Below are 22,123 nucleotides of genomic sequence, written 5' to 3'. Positions count from 1 at the left end.
CAGGGCCTACGGTCTCCATGTGGAGATCTGGTGCTGTGAGCAGCGCAGGTCTTGCCATCAAGCCCAGCGGGGAGATGGCATTGGACAGGATCCCCAGAATGAAAGGAGGTGACAAGATGGGTCTGGAGGTTTGAACATGCCAACCACGTGTTTATCACACATCGGCCACTAGAAGCGGAGTCCGATCAGCAGTGTTAAGAGATGGGGATATTGGACTCCAGATAGACCCCTACACAACTGTGTGTCAGTGTGTGAGCTCATCGAGTTCTGATCTGGTGAGGCTGAAATGCTGCCCTTTGAGATGCACCACAACAAGGAAGAACATGAAAAGGCCTTCTGCAATACCTTGTAATGGAAAACAGCTGCACATTTCATGAGAACTTGTCCCCTGGAGGCAGAAAAAAACAAGCACTGGCAAAGCCAATAGGTCTCACCAATGTTTTTAGCCATGTTGTACATCAGCATGGCTGTTGTTCAGCGCTGCTAAAAGTTAGCGGAATACAGGAGAGTGGTGTTGGCGGCGTAGAGTGGAATGGCGAAAAGTAGAGTGGAGTGCCATAGTGTTGCGTATTGGAGTGGCATAGAGTGGAGTTATGTAGTGTAGGGTACAGTAATTAGAATAGAGTGGACTGGTCTTGACTGCATTAGCATAGCAGGTTTTAGAGTGAAATGTCATAGAGTGCAGCGGCGTCTAGTGCAGCGGCATAGAATTCAATGGTGTACAATGAAGCATTGTAGAATGCAGTGGCATAGATTAGAGTGTTGCATAGAGTGCAGTGGAGTAGAGTAGAATGGCATAGTGTACAGTTGCATAGAGTGTAGTGGTGCAGAGTACAGTGCCGTAGAGTGCAGTGGCCTACAGTGCATTGGCATAGAGTGAAGTGCTGCAGAGTGATGTGGTGTAGAGTGGAGTGATGCAGAATAGAGCAGCATAGAGAGCAGTGGCTTAGAGTGCATTGGCAAAGAATGCAGTAGTGTAGAGTGGCGTACAGTTCAGTGGTGTAGAGTGCAGTGCTGCAGAGTATAGTGCAGTAGCATACAGTGGATTGGCGTAAAGTAGAATGGCGTAAAGTAGAATGGCGAAGAGTAGACTGCAGTAGCATAGATTGGAGTGGCATAGAACAGAGTTGCATAGAGTGGATTGGGGTAGAGTGCATTGGCATAGAGTGCAGGAGTGCAGAGTAGAGTGGCGTAGAGTGGTGTAGGGAGCAGTGGCATAATTAGAGTGAAGCGTAGTAGAGTATAGTGATGTAGAGTGCAGTGGTGCAGAGTAGAGTCGTGCACAGTAAGTATAGTGGAGTAGAGTGCAGTGGCGTAAAGTGGAATGCTACAGAGTGCAGTGGTGTAGAGTGCACCAGAAGAAGATGACGTAAAACTTCCAGTGACTAGAAAAGATGATCTGAATGTAGAAAACAATTCCTAGGCAACAAAAGGATCACTCATGTAACAATTTACAAAGGATAAGTCAGAAATAAAAGAAAAAAAATGAAAAAATGTCTAAGGAGAATTACAGATTTTATTCAGTCATATCAGTGGATATCTCCTTAGTATTTAAAAACATAACATTCAGAACATTCTAAAAGTTGATAACAAACAATACAAGTATTAAAATACAAGATTACATATATCATTACAAAATAAATCACAATCAAATCACAAAATTATTACACATATAAACAAGGTTTGTTCTTGTAGAAAAGATGATCTTCCACACCCTTTTCACCCCTTTCAACATCATTTGCCCTGACTAGCAGAGGCATACTCCACACCTCACAAGAGTCCAACACCATTACATTCTTCCTCATGCCCATTATTTTAAAGGGGACCAACAACCTAGATCTGCCTTTCTGAACAAAACAGGTTTTTTCACCAAAACCATATCTCCAATCTTCATTTACACCCCTTAACACAATTCTCATCATATCTAGCCTTATAACTGTTCTGATAATTCTCCCTTCTAGCCTCAACATCAGTCAACTTTCTCCCTCCGGGTTAGTCTATCCTCTGGTTTCCCAACCAAGCTGGATTAAGATTATAATGTGTAACCCTACCCTTTAACATCTGAAAAGGTGTTTTAGTTGTAACCGAGGAGTATTCCAATGCACCCACCACTTCTCCTGCAACATCTCCCTAAGAGACATACTGGTGTGAAACGCTCTCGGAATGCATGATTTAACCATTCCGTTCATACGTTCCGCAAGACCATTTGCTTGTGGAGCCAATAAAGCCATTCTAGGATGTTGGATCGACAAAGTACCCAGGAATTCCTTCATCCCAGTGAAACAAATTGTACCTCATTGTCTGTAACAATCATATCTGGAATTCCTTCACATGTGAACTGATGATCCTTCACATTAATCAATCACAGCTCGTGTGTTCACCAAACTTACACACCAAGTCTCCGCCCACTTGAAAGTATAATCAAGCAACATCATCATATTGCATTCCTTTAGAGACAGTAACTCAAAGGGCCCCATAATGTCCAAATCTAATTTCCTCCCAGGTTCCAATGGAATGTCAACAGTCGATAAGGGTACAGAAGAAGTCACTTTGCTTTTTTCATCGTTAAGACAAAGCCATCAATACTTTGTCATCCCTTCCACCCACTGATCTAGAATTGGCTGCGAATATAGCTCAAAGATCGTTGTCTTAGTTAAATTTCTACCCAGTTGACCCTCGTGTCAAGTCATGATTCTCTCTCTCAGTCCTGATGGTGGAACCAGTTGCAATCCTCTAAACAGATCACCATCAATTAAACTCTACTCTTCTATTACATTACAAAATCTTCTGACACAGCTAGGAATGCCACCGTAGACTGGCCACCCATCCACCATGTAATCTAACAATGTTCCAAATACCTTATCTTCCATCCTGGCCAGTTTCCATTTCTCCTCCCTGATTGCTTTCTCCTTAACCCAAGCTACAGCAGTCATGGAAGTCGTCAAAGCATTAATCCCAGGACCCACATTTGTGCCATCACGATCAATAGCCAACTTTGAACAGCAGTCCACTGCTATATTTCTATCACCAGTCAAATACTCAACTTGAAAATTATATATAGTCAATCCCTTCCTCCCTCCCTCCCTCCGTCCATCCATCCATACATACATCCACCCATCTTTTCCTATTTGTCAGGTTCCCCTAATCTCTTCAGGTAAAAATCCTCACCAAAGGACGATGATCACATCTTACAAACTAATCTCTCTTCCCCTTCAACAATCTATGATAACATTGCCCCCATACTAAGCTCGCATATGTCTTAAAATGGTTCTCATGTAGGTGTCAAAATGTCCCAACGTAGGCAGTTTACTAATGGATACTTTGAAACACTGGAAAGTCCTTTCAAACTTGTTGAACCAAAAAATGTTGCTCCCTTCTTGAGCAAACATCATAATGGATGGACAGCACTGGCAAAATGAGCTGCGAACTTCAAGCACAATTCGGCTAACCAAAGGAAAGATCTTGCTTGATCTTGATCCTTAGGGGTAGGCGCCACCAAGATGCTTTTAGCTAGTCCTATCTTCACACTTATTCCTTCACCTGAGACTGTGTGCCCTAAGTGTGTGACAGTTGTATCTTCAAATCTACATTTGTTTTTCTTTAAGGTTAAACCTGCATCCTTCAGTTTTTAGAGCACCAGCCTCAGAATTCTGCCAAGTTAACTCTCATCTTTTCCATACACCAGGATATAATCTTGGAAAAAAAGAACTTGTGGGACACCTAACAGTTTCTTCATATCTCTCCGAAAACACGCAGCTGCTACTGAGAACCCAAATGGCATCTGCAGGAACCTGTATGCTCCTGGGTGTCACAAATGATATAAGCTGTCTAGATTCAGCATGTAACGGCACTTGATGCTATCCTGAGGCTTTATAAAAGCCATGGTACTGAACAACTTGAATCCTTTAAAAAGTGCTAAAGTCTCTGAAATGTTTAGGAGAGGCTGGTGATCTACCCAGATATGCTTGAGACCTCTAATATCTACACACACCTGCACACTATTCCCACCACCTTTTGAGCAAGAACCACTGGGGCCAACCACTTTAAGGGTTTAATTTCCTATTTCCGCAATAACACCCAAATCCAGTAACTTTTTGAGTTGAGCTTTGAGGGGATCAATCATCAAAGAGAGCAGGCTTGGATACAGAAAGGTGTTTTTATTCCAAAACGTTAAGCTGACAACGGACCATCATCCTTCAGGTAGGGTTTTCAAGAACCAGCTGCCTACTCCTGGAACCCTTCTGGCCCATCACCACATATCCAAGGAATTCAATTTTCCAGCATGCAGCCCCAAACTGTCATCATAACAATAACCTCTTCAGGTGGCACCACCATATTCTTCTGTGGCACAATCTATGCATCCCCCTAAAATTCACTTCCAGAGAAGCACCTGCTCTGCAACCCTCCCAAAGACCTTTGTGTTCAGTCGGAGCCTATCCAGATCACTTCTTTACCTGTTCCATCAATCCAATCAATCAATCAATCAGTGAACTTGTAAAGCGCGCTACTTACCCGTGAGGGTCTCAAGGCGCTGGGGGGGGGGGGGATAGGAGGGGGGCTGCTACTGGTCGAAGAGCCAGGTCTTGAGGTGCCTTCTGAAGGTGAGCAGGTCTTGGGTCTGCCGCAGATGGGTGGGGAGGGCGTTCCAGGTCTTGGCGGAGAGGAAGGAGAAGGATCTGCCGCCGGAGCGAAGCTGGCAGGCGGGGGTGTAGAAGTTGAGTCTGTTGTTCAGGTAGGCTGGTCCGGTGTTGTGGAGTGATTTGTGTGCATGGGTGAGGCGCTTGAAGGTGATCCTCTTGCTGACGGGGAGCCAGTGCAGGTCTTTTAGGTGGGAGGTAATGTGGTTGCGGCAGGGAACGTTGAGGATCATTCAGGCGGAGGCGTTTTGGATGAGTTGTAGTTGTTGCAGTTGTTTGGCTGGGATTCCTGCGTAGTGCATTGCCGTAGTCCAGCCTGCTGCTGACGAGGGCTTGGGTCACTGTTCTTCTTGTTTCGGCCGGGATCCACTTGTAGATCCTGCGAAGCATGCGGAGGGTGTTGTAGCAGGAGGAGGATATGGCGTTGACCTGCTTTGACACGGAGAGGGAGGAGCCGAGGATGAAACCTAGGTTGCATGCGTGGTCCGTGGGTGTTGGAGCTGCTCCCAGTGTGGTCAGCCACCAGGAGTCGTCCCATGCAGATGAGGTGGGACCTAGGAGGAGTCCTAGGTCCCAGTCCGAGTTCAGTTTCAGACGGCTGCGCCTCATCCACTTGGCGACTGCCTTCATTCCCTCGTGGAGGTTGGTTTTGGCGATGTGCGGGTCCTTGGTGAGGGAGAGGATGAGCAGCTGGTGTCGTCGGCGTAAGAGATGAGGTTCAGGTCGTGCTGGCAGGCCACTTGTGCGAGGGGGGCCATGTAGACGTTGAACAAGGTCGGGCTGAGCCCTGGGGTACGCCGCAGATGATGTCGGTGGCTTCGGATCGGAAGGGCGGGAGGCGGACTCTCTGGGTTCTGCCAGAGAGGAAGGACGTGGTCCAGTCCAGGGCCTTCTTCTGGATTCCAGCTTCTTGGAGGCGTGTTCTTAATGTGCGGTGGCAGACCGTGTCGAAGGCGGTTGACAGGTCCAGGAGGATGAGGGCTGAAGTTTCGCCGTTGTCTAGCTGGCGCCTAATGTCATCTGTGGCGGTGATGAGGGCAGTCTCGGTGCTGTGGTTGCGTCTGAATCCGGACTGGGATGGGCCTAGGATGATGTTATCCTCGAGGTGGGGGGTCAGCTGTAAGTTGGCAATTTTCTCGATGACCTTCGCCGGGAAGGGGAGTAGGGAGATGGGCCATAAGTTCTTGAGGTCTTTGGGGTCCGCCTTGGGTTTCTTGACGTGGGCATTTATTTCGGCGTGTTTCCAGCTTTCCGGGAATGTTGCTGTGTCGAAGGAGATGTTGATGACCTTCCGTAGTTGGGGTACGATGGTTGCGTCAGCTTTGTTGAAAACGTGGTGTGGGCAGGGGTCTGATGGAGATCCTGAGTGCATGGAGTTCATGACCTTGCGTGTCTCTTCGTCGTTGACGTGGGACCAGGAGGTCAGCTGGTTGGTGCAGGTGGCGTTCAGGGTGGGGTCTGTTGCTGTCGGGGCGGATGAGGAGATGAGGCTGTCGTGGATGTCGGCGATCTTGCGATGGAAGAAGGTGGCCAGTGAGTCGCACAGATCTTGCGAGGGCGGGATGTCGTTGGTGTCCACAAACAATCTCTCCCCCCACAGAAAAACCTTCAAGTCCCACGGTTTTTAAATCACATGATGGTACTGCATTAATGGTCAGGATTCACCCACATGTTTCTAGCCATGGGTTCACATTCTGCAGCTCAGACCAATACCAGCCCGCTTACTTGCACACCATAAGCAGCAAGAGCCAAGACCAAGATGCTTTTTCTAGAAGAGCAGTTTACTGAAAAACTGCATTCCTAGTAGAAAGGCTTCCTGACATGTAACATGTTGGGTGAACACATAGCTTCTTGACAAATCAGTTTGTTGCAAGAGCAAGTTTGTTGAGGCCACTTCCGGTCTATGAAGTTTCCAAACAATCCTTCTCGCGTAATGTCTCTGTTTTAGTTAATGTTATTCTTACCTAACTTTTGGTTATCATTGTATTGAACATAGAGGAAAGGCTGAGCTGGCCCAACCACGATTAAAGACCTACGCTCTAACTATCAATTGAACTGAGAAGCAGAATGAATTGAGAACAAGCAAATACTAACTAAATTTACTTGGCTCCTCTGTTTTCTCTACGTTCATTTGATGAATGAACAATTGATTGAGTGGTTTTGAAGGTTCCCAAAAAATTTAAATCTGTGGACTCAAAGATATGAATGATATAAAGAAAACTACGGAACATCATAGAGAGAGTGTAATGGGAAGGTGATAATATGGCTACTTCATCCCAGATTACAAGTTGTGCAGAATAAGATGTGGTGTTTACCACACACAGAAAATACCATTATTTAATGGGTAAATACTCCTACTAAGGCACAGATTCTGAGTAGATCAGACAAGAGTGACCTGTCTACCACAACCAGTACATATTCTTAGAGGTTTTTTTGCAGGTATGATAAATACATCCCATTTATGTTTTTCATTTAGATATGAGACATTACACGCAGAACCATTTTTTAACTCCCCAAATACACAATGTTTGCCCTTTTACCAAGCCTTCACCCCTGGATAGATTTCAGCAGGTTAAATGTGCCACAATTTGTCTTGAGAGAGCAGTCGATGGGATAATGATGGCAAAACTTAGAATTCCAATCTCTGTACAAACACTTGTTTGCATGTCGATTACAACTCACACCCTGATTTAGCATTAATGTCTACCTCCAGAGGTGAATTCTACAGGTGATGTAACCTTGCCTCTGGAAGGCGTGTAGGGCTGAGAGGAGGTAAGTGAAATGTCAGGCTCTACATAGCATGATGAGCATAAAGCCCGCAAGTCACATCCGAAGGCGTAAAGCTGTACGCATTAGGACGCGATTTATGGGCTGTGACTTTTGGGAACAAATCATTGACACTTGATCAATTTGGTTATCGCATCATTATTGAAGGACTACTTTTAATACTGAAGGAGTATGGCCTTGGGAAAGGCACATTTTACTATTAGGTAGCACATGTTCATTTAAGCCACGTTTGTTTTGCTAGGAAAATTACACAATATATGAAGAAATGTCTTCAACCTAAAAAAACTAAAACTGAGATCATGAGCAGTTATCTTCTGATTACGGAAATCATATACAAAGTGGTGGCATGTCACTTCTGATTTTGAGCAAAAGCTACTTATTTTGGATCATGATGTGTCAGGTGGATACATATTCTCCTGTGGTTCCCTCAGCGCTCAGGCTCCTCCCCTAATAAGAGAGTGTGGCGGAGAATGGCAGAGATCGAATCTGCTGCTGTTTGTGGTGATGGCGTCCACTAGACACCTCTGCCACCAAAGGAGTGCTATAGCTACTGAGGTGTCTGGACAGGCTTAGGAGCCTGTCCCTACCAGCCTATACTGCCTGGATTAGTCTTTAAACTCTCTGCACTGTTGGTAGAATTGTCTTGCTAGGGCGTGGAGGTTAGGCCCATAAACATGAACTGGGGCTTTGTGTTTTATGAAGCACTCCAAGGTTAAATCAGACGTCTTTCCAGATCGCCAATAAAGTGCATATTCATGAGCGTGGCTTGGGCATCTCCAGAGAAACCTCTGAAACACATCCAAATGAGTTTGCATGGAATACAAAATGTGCATACAGACAAAGCAATGGTGACCACAGACTCTAGGCTGTACTTCAAGAACTATTTAGATGCATCTAAAGCGTCATTAACCAGATCCATAAATGTCTTTTCACTTTTGTGTGTCAAGCTGAACCCTGTAGGTTTTACCCAGCTTAAATAAGGCATGAACAGATCAGCCTAGAAGACAAATGGCATTAGCAGTGAGTAGGGAAAGGCTATTAGAAGCTAAGGCTCAAATAAAGTCAAGTTGACTCCCTCTCTGAAGGTATTCTACGGAAGATATTTGGATTTTTCAATTAAATGTGTTTGGACAGCAGACTTACCACGGGCATGTGAAAAGACAATGTGTGTGTGGGGGTGGTGGGGGGGTTTATAAAATGCAGGCCTACAGCGTCTTGCTGTCTGTCTGTAGACCGCTAGACCTCAACGTTTTTTTTTGCCATACAGCCATGACCGGATCTAATTGAATGGGAGTAAGTGCACCTACTCTGAGCATGGGGGTTGAAAGATCTCAGACAAAACATTCTACTTCACCTCCATAGAGGACAAAGTCCTTTTTAAAGATTCAGCTGCTTTTCATACCATTTGTAAATGAGGAAACGTTCTAAAGAAGGGCCTGAGGAGTATAAGACGTCACCCTTTGGTGAAGAGTCCAATCTACGTGCATCGTCTAAGTCCAGAATATAAGCCAGCTTCATTATTATAGTGGTGAAGGTGTATTCAGCCTCCACATCAGTCTCAGTGCAGACGCAGCACTCATCAGGCATTGCAAGGACATCCAAGTTACAGCCAAACCGATCCTTCATCTGAGCGAATCTGCGCCATCGGAAGGGTGCTCCATCAAAGAACATAGGTGAAGGCCCCTCAACGTTTTCTTTTACCATAGAAAAAGTTTCTTCCAACTTCAACAGCTTCGAGAGAGGTGTCGTAGTTGGCTTTGTGGGCTGCTTATACATCAATCATGAAGGAGGCTCCGACTGAATGGTGGATGATGCCTTGGTAGGCTTTAACTTTTTCTTGGGTACCGGAGCCCTGGGAAGGACAGAGTCTGCACTGCCTGAGTCACCAAGCCTGAAGGAATGAGCTCTACCCTGGGTACAGGGATCATCCTAGAAAGATTCAACATAGGCAGTCGGATGCCCTCGACATGTGCAGGGGGCCGCTGATGGATGTGGGACCTCTGGTCTTGTCTTTTTCAGTGACGAAGAAGAATCAAGGCTCTGCTAGGTACGGGGACACAAGCTGGTTCTTCACTGAATAAGAGTGCTTATCCTAAGAGATCATCTCTCATATAAAAACTAAAAGCACCATGTGAAGGAGATCATTCCCGGACAGGTGATTTATCTGGGGTAAGGGAGATAGTTTTGCAATCCCGTGTGGGCCTTCACGGAAAAAAACACAGCCTCTAGGTCCATGAAGGCCTTTGAGTGGACGAAGGCACAGGATTGCCAGACACCACATGCTGATGTCATATGGATCCGTCAAGGACATCATCTTGTGGCACTTGCAATAAAGCAGAAACAGTGAAATCGTTGCAGGCGTTATTTGACCTAGTTGCTGTTGAAATGATGAGGAAGTGTTGGTGAGGCACCCAGAAAGCTCTCCAAGTCTGCGCTGATGAGGCATGAAAAAACAGGGCCTGGGACCAGCATGACTGCTGGAGCCTAAAGTACTCTGACGCAGTCAGGTCACATGAGGTCAGGAGTCACAGCTGAAGTTGCATGGCACCACCTGGTGGTGCAAGAGAAAGATATTGATGAGGAGAGCTTTTAATGACCAGTATGAAGTCTGTTAGATGATTCATAAGGGGAGGACTCTGTAGGAAGATGAAGCCATGACAAAGAAAAACTATGCCAATTCTAGAACAGTAACGGGCAGAGTATCTTATGCATTTACCTGTGCCTTAGATGTTTTTAAAAAATATCATTTCGATACGATTGTATTTATGCTCTAGCATCACACAATTATAAAGAAAATTAAAGCATGTTGAGTACACGGCCTAGGCAGGATTCTGGTCCACCTCTCTCTTCAAGCAAGTTCTCTGAACGTCTTTGGCAGCAGGTCCTCTTCACTCACAGACATCCACTCATCATCTTTCCTCCTTCGCACGCCAGTGAGGGGAGCTTAAAGGTCATAGGTCTGGCCATACCCTGAGAAACACAACAAACTAATCCCCCTCTTCCTCAATGCAAGTGCACAGATATTTCCGAGCAGTCAAAGGTGATCTGACCTACGAGCCCAGAAGTTCCAATATATATTTCAAACCATTGGCCAATCACAGGATTTGCAACCTCTGAAATTCAGACAGCTTTTCAGTAGCCTTAGAGGGATTCTTCTTGGCTTTCACCACAGGAAACAGTGAGGTGGAAGGGAGAGGAAAAGCAGCAAATGGTCTGGGACAGGGGTCTCCAACCTTTTCTGTAGTCAGAGCTAATTCTTCTCAAGGAAAGTCCTGCCGAGTTACTAGCATATTTTATCACTGTAAAATGCTGATGATATGTATTAACATTACACTATGACCACCCTAAGAAAGATTAGTCAGTAGTCACCACCCAACCATTCCAGATGAAGTTATCAGCAGAATGCTAGGAAAACGTTTATCAATATTGAATGCTTGTAATCAAGTAAAATTCAAATCACATGCTGTGTGCCACAAAGGGTACTACCACAGCAGTAAGTCTCCCCAACTCAAATTGAATTATCATTTAGCTAACAACTTTAAATGTGTTTTAGAATTGTAATATTTTATCTTCATTAGAATATTAGTTTTTAAAAAATACACATATTTTTCTATCAAAACCACTTTCCAGCAGTCAAACTAAATTTTCCAAAAGAAAAACCTTTTCAGAAAAAGCATCATTTTTTCTTTAAAAATCAAATCAGTTTTCATTGTTAGAAAATACGCAGTGCCTACACATCAGCTTTTCGTTTTCATTGAGTACTGCCATGTAAAAATGCCAGGGATGGACAAATTCTGCTTCAAATACACAGGAATGTGAATCATCGGCCATGCTTGCTCACCATAACACTATTAATGCATCTGTTATGCTAATAATGCCCACCATTAAACTGGGGCTACCACTATGCCACAGCTGGATGCACAACATATATCAGTTATGTACATTATTATGGGAAAAGCGGTTGCCACTCTGTCAGGAATGGCTAAAAGCAAGCCAGTAATTCTCTTAATATGCCAGTGATGACAACAAGTATGTAATTACTAGACTTGTTAGCCCAAAATAGTCAAGGATGTAATATTATGGCAATGGCACAATTATACCATGAAAGGGCACAATTGCGTCAGAGATAATGCTCTTATGATGGGGACCAGCATACATATTTGGCAGCCCTTGACACTAGGAGTAGCTTTAAGGAACCAACACTGCTTATTTGAGCAGGACACAATGTCACGCACCCACACAAAAATGAATATGATGATTTTAATTTTCTCTATCCTGGATGCATCCTCTCTTCCCTCAGCTCTTTGGTTGATCATGCTCCCAACTAACACATTTTCACTCTAGTTCTTGCAGTCACGCACTTTGGTGGGTCAGCCCTGGTTACTGCTGCCACTATTCTTTGATGTCACACACTTTGTGACTGATAGAGCAGGGCATATAACATGGCCAATCTCCTTCTTAGGTAGATTTAAAGTGGATAAAGATGATTCATGTGACAGACCCATAGGCCATCACCGTAGCCTACACATGCTTCAACACCCTCCGCATACTTTGCAAGACCATTAATTGGATCCCCCCCGAATCCAGGAAGACCGTCACCCACGCACTCGTCACCAGCAGGCGGGACTACCGGAATGCCCTCTACGCCGGAATCAACCAATCTCTGCTCCACAAACTCCAGACTGTCCAGAATACAGCAGCCAGACTCGTCCTCAGCATCCCACGACAAGACCACAACTCCCAGCACCTACGAGACCTCCACTGGCTCCCCTTCGAAAAAAAGAGTGACCTTCAAGCTGCTCACACACACCTACAAAGCCCTCCACAACACCGGACCCCAATACCTCAACGAAAGAATCTTCTTCTACGCCTCCAAGAGAATCCTCAGCTCTGCTGACCAGGCATTTTCCGAAATCACCTGCATCCACAGAGCCAGAACAGGAGGCACATCCTTCTTCTACATCGCGGCCAAGACCTGGAACAAACTCCCCTTCAGCATCAGACGAAGCCCCACACTGAAAGAATTCAGGAAGAGCCTCAAACCTGACTTTTTGAATGACCGGAGCTGCCCAAATGCCCCACCCCTCAGCGCTTTGAGACCCTCATGGGTGAGTAGTGCACTCTATAAATCCCCGATTGATTGATTGGCCAACAGAGTGTGTGTTTGAGTGTTATCAAGAGGTCCTGCCATTGGTTTGGATCTGTAACTCTTACGGGTAATGAAAAGAGCAGTGCTGCCTTCTTTAATATACACAGAATCCCTGAGATCAGATTGTTTTGGCTTCATCTCTGAGAGCTACTTTTAGGGTATTGGTGAGCTACCAGTAGCTCCCGTGCTACTGGTTGGAGACGCCTGGTCTGGGATATGTATAGGGTCCACACATCTGAGATATTTAATGTGTCAAGGCATCAGTTGCCAGGCAATTCTTATTAGCGCCATGGTTGGCCTAAGAGGCGGGGGAGGCGGCCAGACCTGCTCACATATCTGGTTAAACAGGTGTTGGATCATGTGTATTCAAAGCCTTTAATATCACAGTTGCGCCAAGATACCCCTCCCAGGGTGATTTGTGCGTGTTACAAATTAAAATAACATAACAGAGAAAATATAACTCAGGGATCAAAAATAGGGTCTCTTGAAAATGAAGGCTGAAGCAACACTATGGCAGAAACCGTGCATGAACTTTACTCACCTCTGAGATACCTATCTCGGTTCACAATCCTTGGGTCATTATTAAATGACACTAGCAATTGTCATATCACAAAACCCACGTACCCATCATCACTCAGATGAAAAGAAGAGGGCAGCTATGGGGGGGGGAGGGGGCTCACTGGACTTTCCCATGAGAGCCAGGGGGCTCCCCCGCAGTGGTGTAGGGAGGAGGTCACATCCATGAAGTCTTTTCATTTACAGGCTCTCACCATCAGTCTCCCAACTGTGGGATGGTTGAGTAGGAAGACCCCAATGTGTAAGGGGAAGTTCAATGTGGGTGTATGACCAGCACAGAATCTAGACCTCTGCTGGTGGTGCAAGAACTGAAAATCATGTAAGCTACTACCTGTAGGCTTGGAATTCCGGTACAATGAGTAGGAAAAACTCCAGGTCAGACCGAATAGCAAACTAGAGGCATGTCGCAAAGGTAATTATGACTAGAGCTGCAGACCTTGAAGAAGGTAATTACACATTATATTAGTTTAGGTCATTACAGCTTTGATGAGTTTTCTGGTGACACAAATACAGTTCTTTGCCTTGTTCACAAACTGGTGAATATGCAGTAATGTTTCACATAAAACGCAGCTTACAGATGACCAAGCACATGAACCTCTGACTTCTCTAGTCTTCTTACAACATAGCAGTTCTTTGTTTGACACCACAGTTGCCAGTTCCAGAAAAGGCCTAATTGATACCTCCACTTGGGGCCCACATAACAAACTTCAATTGCCATCCTTCTCTGCTTAATTTAAATGACCTGTGTTCTTGCCATGCCTAGTCCTATAAACTGGTTATGTTACATGAGATTATTAAATGTAATGGGCAACCAGATGTTTCTTCAAATGACAGAAGGCAGGATGGGAATTACGCACTCAGATCAAGCATTCTAGGTGCCCCCTCATGAAAAAGTATCCTAATCGGAGGAGCCTTCTGGAACTTCATTCATTGCACAGGAAGAAGGGAAGTGTTTCACAGGGTCTGGAGGGCCTGGACACAAACATATCTGATTCCATCCTCTAGACATAGGAATGGCTACTAGTTTCAAGTCGTTACAAGTTACAGCCCTGGTTGGTCGCAGAGGATTCCATTAGTAAGGAAAATGGGCCCCACTGGAGAAGCATCCAAGTGAACAAGGCAGAGCGACTTTAAACTGGTTTCTGAACTGGAAGCCAATTCAAGGATTTAAAGCCAGTGAAATAAGATTGTGTTTACAATGCCTTTGTGGTAGCTGTACAACATTGTTCTAAAAGAACTTCAAGCATTAAAAGGCATAGGGAGCTAGACGAGGTAAATATTACGGCTATAGAGCGATTTGAAAGACACAAAAGCACTGCCCACACTCAATGTGTGTGATAAGGCAGTAAATGTATGTGGCAGCAGATAAATTAAACAAGCACTGGCGTTGCCAATAGGTCTCGCAGTAGGAAAGTTGGAGCTATTACAATTGCAAATAACAATGCCTTTTATTTTTGTTTTCATTTTAAAAACAAAGGGCTTTGTCATTTACAAAACCAATAGCTCCAACTTTCCTACTGCGAGACCTATTGACAACGCCAGTGCTTGTTTGTTTTGGTTTTATTTCATAATTCCTCCTTAATATCGAGCCATTTTAAAAAATATAGTTCATCAGGATATTGAGCATTTAAATGTCATCCTGTGTACGAGTTCACATCTCTTTACAACCTCTTGGAGTGAGCCTGACTGCTCCCTAGTTTTGTTCTGCTGTCCAGCCTGTACTTCACACCCACGTCTCCCTGATCGGAGACATTAGGTGCTCTAACTTTTACAAACATGAGACCGATAACATTTGAAATGTGCGTGTTAATTAGTTGCCGTGTGCACAAATTGCTACACGGTTCCACTGAAAAATGGTATAACGTTAGAAGTGTTTATTCCTCGTGGAGACGCAGATGATATTGCGGGATTTTGATGCTACACCCACCTTACAATTCCACGAGTTTCGCTGCTGACGAGTGTCTATATCCTGCAGGGTACAGATTGGAATCGTTGCAAGGGATATTTAGAGATTCATACTTAAGAAGTATATAGATTGGCCGTAACATGTGTTTCAAGTGCTAAACAAGACGGAGGGAAGGCAGAGAAGGGGAGGGGGAGGAGAAATGCGACACGGCGGGCAGGGGAGGGGGCAGAGCGGGGACAGCGGCGATGAGGGTGTGAAGCAGCAGGGGCCTTTGAAGTGAAGCTAAGCTTCACTTCAAAGGTGTGGGAGGAGTGCAGCTACGGCCTGGGGGAAGCTGGCTGGGGAGGGGCCCAAAGCGCGTGCCACTGTGTAAGTTCAGAACACCAGGTGTACAAAACCTATTGTGTTTGATTTAATAGACTATAATTTTGCTCGGTCTATAAGAATCTAGCGACACACAGGGTTCACATGACAACTGCTTGCCTCTTAGTTCACTAATAGTACTGTCGTCAGGGGGAGGGTGGGCAGGAACAGTTTAAGTTCAGGTTTTAAAACTGCCTCTTTTAAAAAGCACTTCTCAGTGCAGCGCTGTAACGTGACGTGCTAATTAATGTCAAAGTTTCTGCATGCTTTACAGGGCAAACTTTCTAAGGGCTCGGCTCGTGCACGACTTTAAGAGCCAAGCCAGACCCTGGCTTCGGCTCGCCGTGTTAATATGTTGGCTCGTCCACCTCTACTTCCTGGAGGGCTAAGGCATCAGTCAGCAGTGATTCCATCGTGATCAGGTGGAAATGGTTCTTACGAGCCAAAGGTTTCTTTGTTCTTTTAGCATTAACATAATGTCGCCCAACAACCTGCTCTGCAACACACAATCAAAATTTCAATTCAAAATTTTCTGTGTCTTCCACCAAGCATGTGCGAGGCGGATAAATGAACAAATATTGGAACGTATTATTTGTATTTTGACCTCTCTTCGTTTTTCCTTCAGCACGTTTGCACTATTGCATGTAGAGCTGTAGAAATGAAAGTAGCATCTGCACGACAGGAAGCATACCCATCTGTGCTTGCTGAATCTAAAAGGCGGCGCAGATGCTAAAGCTTTGGATGTGGGGGGCTGCATGTATGCTTGCCTTAAAAAGTGCTCAGACACGTTCCGTCTGCAGAGGAAAAAGTGTGGGGAAGATGGGCGACTGAACATCGATACACAAAACTGCCCCAGTTCAGCATCGCATAGACAACCTCCACCCTGCCCAAAAAAAGACGAAGCATCCCTAACCAGGAGAAGGGAGAGTAAGGGAGGAGCAGGCGTCAGCCGAGGAAGAGAAAGCTCTAGGTGGGAGATCTAGTGAACGGCTGAGGGAGTGAAATGGAATGGAAGCCAACAGTGAAGACGTAAAGAGACTCGGAGAGAACGAGGAAGGAGTAGGAAGATGTCAGAATGTAAAAGATGCGGTATGGAGGAGGAAGGAGATGTAGGAAGTAGAGAGTAATTGAGGAAAGAATAAGCTAAACCGGATATGTAGAACAGTGGAAACCTGGCTAAAATGAGGAGCAAAAGGACACAGCAAAAGGAAAAGAAGGGAAATCAAAATAGGGACAAAAGTAAGATTGCGCTGCGGAAACAAAGAACAGAGCAGCAGGGTGTCAAAAAGAGAAGGTAGAGAAAGTAAGGATGGGACTTGATGGAATGATAAAAAAAAAAAGATGACAGCACAAGACCTGGGAGAAGTGGAGGAAAATGAAGGGAGACGTATATGGGCATGTAACGAGAAAGCTCGGAACGGAGCAGCAGGGAAGGAGGTGCGGGCAGGAGAAGGAGGAATAAGGGAGGAGCAGGCGTCGGCCGAGGAGGCGAAAGCTCTAGGTGGGAGATCTAGTGAACGGCTGAGGGAGTGAAATGGAAAAGAAGCCAACAAAAGACGTGAAATGAGAGGTGAACAAATGCGTGCGCCGGGAAACTGAGCCATGAATAATTAGGGGAGGAGAAGCCGAGAAGCCGCAGAGCGCACGCTGGGCGAAGCCCTTTGATGTGCTGTGCGGCTGTTAAAAAAAATGCAATTAGGAGGGAGGGAGGCTGATGCGCGTGCTTGTTTAGTCACGTGATTCACGTGAACTTAAAGAAAACCGCAGCAAGAAGCCCTTGGTTTGACGAGGATTTTCAGGACATGAATTCTCGCTCCGCTCAATGCGCTTGCGCGCATTGATAGGTCGCGAGACCTAAAAACTGCAGTGATCAGAGGCGACAAAGTTGGACTAAAGCTGATTGAGTATCCAAGCTTCCCTGGGTTTGAGGAAGACCACCATAAAATCATTCATAAACAAGATTTCAGGCTTGCCAGAATTTTAAAATGCATAACATCCACCAGCACATTTCAGCTTTGAACCTCGCCATGATCAGCACACATTAAAACCGTATCCTCCACTGCTGCAGTAAACTTGCGTGTGTGGAAGAACAGAGCTGCCTGAAGCGCTCCATTTGACAGGTTTTGGTGAGGGATTGAAAGGCTGAGGAATGAATGAAGGTCTGCAGTCTGCTCAGAATGATCTGATCCACGTGAGGGGTAGACCTTGAATGACCAGACCAAGCTGGCGCTGGAGGACGAGTGGGTGGTGATCCGCCAGAAGAAAGGCATGGGCACCATCTCCATCCATCAGATCATAAAGACCACTGTCATCACCAATGTGGCACCCAAATAAACTTGTTTTTAGGAGACAATGAAAGTCTTGTGCCGGTCTAGAGTTGGGCAGTCACTGCACGGCCGAAGAGTATGGCAGGAAAATGAAATTGTGAAACTGGCTTAAAGCTGGCCATACTAAAAGTCCAACTAAGGTAGTTTTTCATTTTTTAAGCAGTTTTCAGACAGCTGCCGATTTTAGCCTAGGGAAAACCGTTCTGGTGAACAGAGAGTAGTGGTTAGAGCCAGACCTGACGCTCAGAGTACAAACGAAGAAAGTGGCAGGGATCTGCTATGGTTTGTTACGCTCAGTCCGAAAGGTGTTGCCTCTTCTCCCCTTCAGTTCAAGGACACTCCTGATTCAGGGGCTAATACTGTCAAGGCTGGACTACAGCAATGCCTTGCTGCTTGGTGCCCCTGAATCAGCCATCAACACCCTCCAGCGAGTACAAAATGCGGCGGCCAGGGTTTTGACAGGCACTGCAAAAAGAACTTCGGCTAAGCCTGCTCTTAGAGCTCTCCATTGGCTCCCCATCCGGGAGAGAGTTAAATTTAAGGCCCTTTCCATCGCCTTTAAATCTCTCCAGGGAATTGGCCCCCCTATCGTCAGGGACCTGATATGCCCCTACAAGTCCTCGCGTTCCCTCCGCTCTGACGGGAGCAACTTACTGACCATCCCCAGAGTAAAGAGAACTCGCTCAGGAGGCAGGAGGTTCTCTGTGAACGTAGCCAAGATCTGGAATGATCTTCCTGCTGCTCTCCGTCTGGAACCCTGTCTCCAGAAGTTTCGGAAATCTTTAAAGACCTTCCTTTTCCCACGAGAAATATGAGTTCCGTTCCGAGGATCTTGGAAGCTAGCTGTGTGTATCAGCGCTGGGACGCTCTTGGGCAGCCATGCGCTTAAGAAATCTAATTTCATTTCTAATTTCATTCATTCATTTCATTTTAGTTTCTTGGAAGCAGGTTTTAGAGACACGTCCTTGGCAAATCTTGGGTGACTAGGGTCATTGGGACAGCCTCAAACACTGGGACCCAGAAAATATGCAATCAAGAAGAGACGCCTGAAATCTTCTTTTACATTTCCGACTTCATTTTCTCTTCTTTAGAAATAAATATATTACGGATGGTTTTGCTGCGTACTGTGGATGGGTGAAAGAAGGAAGGCCTAGAAGCACAAAGTAGAGTTCGGCGTTAATAAAACTGCTCTGTGGAAATCATGGGTTTAGAGAAGCTTTAATCAGTTTTTGACTTTTCTTCAAACTCTTCCATTTGTTTGTATAAAGAGGAAGAAGAGTAAAGGGACAGAAATGAAAAAAATGACAGCCTGGAAGTAGGAATATTGTGTTTAAAGAGGGAACTCACATTCTTTAGAAAATCCACCTGCTGACAGTGCTCTGGATACTCCTGCAGCAGAACGAGTACTGGATGGCAAGGAGGGGGAAGGGAAGGCACGTGAAGCATTTTAGCTTCCAAGCTAGAGAAGGATCTCGTACTGTATGTGCTCTGTGGTGGGCTCATCCGTCCACACCCCGACAGAGCACGAGCATTGCAAGGGAACCAAAGGGCACGAGGCCCGGAGCCCGCTGGTTCACTGCCACCTCCGATAATGATGCGTCTTTTCTATTTAAAGTCCACTTTCCTCTCCTGCTACAACTTCTGTGCAGCCTCCGTCTGCAAAGACACTGACTGGGCGTGAAGTTATAAACAGCCATGTCTCTAAACAAAGCGCTTGTGTATTACAAGTTTACAACGCAACACACACCCACGCCCCCCGCCCCAATGCCAGAGATACGGGAACCAACCAGATCATCGGAGAGGAGGAGGGGCCCGGGGTGAAGCCGCCTTAGGTCACCACACGCGTTACAACACACAAGTCCCAGACAGTTCCTGCCAGATGGGACGCAGAGACCGAGGCGGGCACAGCTGGCAGCCGCGTGGTGCGCACCCGCACCCTGGGCACAACGAACCAGAGAGCGAATGAAAACACCAAAGGGAGAGAACACGTGTGTATTCTCAACACAAAACAAGCACGAACTGCGGGGCCACGCCCAAGCCTCACCAACAGCGTAAACACGGACGACCACGTCGTAGGCAAACCATGCACTGCTCCTCCACAACACCAAGGCGAAGAGAAACAACAACCCGCCTCATTGAGAGGCCGTTACTCAGCCCTCAGTAACAGGAAAGACTGGACTCCGGTCAGAATTCACTACCCAAATCTCTCATCGAATCAGCCAGAGTTAGTGGTCCACAAAGACGGAGCAATGTCTGCCGAGATCTACCATTGCACTCGATGCAAAGGTCAAGGTCACAGGGAACAATTAGAAACATGCCGTCAAGCAGGCCCTTTTGATGCACTTAAGTAAGATTATCGAGCACACGCGGTAACAGAAGAGACTTCACGTGGTCTTTGACCCTCACATCTCTCCCAGGGCCGGACTGGGACAGACACAGACCATTAAAAAACACAGCTCAACAAACCTTTAACAAGCATGTGCAAAGCAATAGGTCTCGCTTTCTTTCTTTTTTTTTTATTAAGAGTTAGAGCTATTGGCGTAATGGAAACGTTTTTTTTACTTCGGTGTTTTGGAGTGAAGTGGATGTGTGCGGTGGTAATTGTATGTTTTGCAATGAATATAGAAGGAAGCACGTTGATGGTTGGATCTGGTGTATGTGGCTTGCCAGCCACTGTGCGCGCCCGGGCAGTCATCAGATATTCAAAACTGAGATTGATAAATGAGTTATAGAATTGAGTGGGAATAGCACAATGTATTATTCTGAAAGAGGCCATTAAACGTAGCAATGATAAATGGCAGGGCTTTAAGTGGGCCGGGTCTCACCAGTACTGAGCACAGGCAGTTTTTAAAGGGGGCCTCGAAACGGGTCTCTATCGGGCTCTGTTTTGTGCCCTGGCACTGGCGGTCTGTTTTTTCCTGGACTGCAGTGACAGCAGGCACATTGACAATTTAATAGCGTTACAATGGCATATGTGTGCCCCTGAAAAGCTCACGCTTTGGCAGCTAGATAAATAAACAAAATAATCACAGCTATGTGACGGCAAGCACTTTTTTGAGCAATCACACACCTTCTGCTCAATCAAAGGATGTATTCCTGGTTCCCAATATATGGGCGGAGCTAAAGCCCCTCTCCTGGAAGTTCTCAAATAATTGTCTGGCGACAGCTGCGCTGTCAAGCCAGACCATAACAAGCAATGGCAAAGCCAACAGGTCTCGCCTGTATAAGAGCTATTTGCATTGCCAATGCCTTTCAGCGATGTTGTACAACAGTGTGGCTGATGTTCAGCATGGTTAAACGTTTGTGGCATGGCGCAGAGGAGAAAGGAGTACAGTAATGTAGAAGAGAGAGAAGTAGCATACAGTGGCTTACAGCGGCTTGGAGTGGCATAGAGAAGAGTGACATGGAGTAGAGTAGCCTGGCGTAGGGAACGGAAGAGTGTAGTAGGGCAGAGTGGGGTATAGGAAAGTGCCAAAGAGTAGTGGTCACTAAGCATAGGCCTTAGAGCAGTGTGTTGAAAAGCAGAGTGCATTGTGGATAATGCCCTAGAGTTGCATTGTGTGGAGCAGAGTAGAGTGGGGCATAGTGGCTTGGAGTGGAGCAGAGAGGCTTAGAGGGGAGTGGCATAGTGTGCAGTAGAGTAGAATGCCGTAGAGTGGCACTGGGAGGAGTGCCGCAGAGTTGCATTGTGTGGCATGGCATAGAGTAGAGTGGAGTCGGGTGGTGTAGAGTGGCATAGAGTAGCGTGGTGGGTCGAAGCAGAGTGGCATAGAGAAGAGTGGAATAGAAAAGAATAGAGAAGCGTACAGTGGAGTGTAGTGGTGAAGAGTAGAGTGGTGTAGACCAGAGTGGGGTAGAGCAGAGTGGCATAGAGTAGAATGGCAAAGAGTGGAGTTGGTAAAAAGGCGGGGAGTAGAGTGGCGTGGATTGGCACAAAGTAGTGTCAGAGTAGATTGGAGTGACGTGCATAAGAGTGGGGTAAATTGGAGTGGCATAGAGTGGGGTGGAGTAGAATAGAATTGAGTGACGTGGAATAGAGTGCAGTGAGGTGGGGAGGCGTAGAGTGGCATGGAATTGTGTGGAGCAGAGTGGTATGATTGGAGTAGAATGGCATACAGTAGAATACAGTGGCATGTAGCAGAGTGGCATAGAATAAAGTGGCGTAGAGTGGCAGAGTAGAGGGGCATAGAGCAGAGTGGCGTAGAGCAGAGAGTAGAGTGGCATAGAGTGGAGTAAAGTGGGGTAGAGTAGAATGGCGTGGGGTGGCATGGAGTAGAGTGGCACAGATTAGTGACAGAGTGAAGTAGATTGACATGGGGCAGAGTGTCCGCAGAAACAGCAGGCGGATGAGCCTTCTCCTACATCGCAGCCAAGACCT

At 46.0% G+C, this 22,123-nt stretch overlaps 1 protein-coding gene across 2 annotated transcripts in view; it reads right to left on the bottom strand.

The window, feature by feature from the left end:
• MICAL1 (microtubule associated monooxygenase, calponin and LIM domain containing 1) overlaps positions 1-22,123 on the bottom strand; it is a 360,133-nt gene that overhangs the window by 146,085 nt on the left and 191,925 nt on the right. The window lies entirely within an intron of this gene.

Source organism: Lissotriton helveticus, chromosome 5_1 (genome assembly GCF_964261635.1).
Source record: "Lissotriton helveticus chromosome 5_1, aLisHel1.1, whole genome shotgun sequence".
NCBI classification, from domain to species: Eukaryota; Metazoa; Chordata; class Amphibia; order Caudata; family Salamandridae; genus Lissotriton; species Lissotriton helveticus.
Note: the sequence above shows the minus strand (reverse complement) of the source record. Positions and strands in the feature narration are given on the sequence as shown.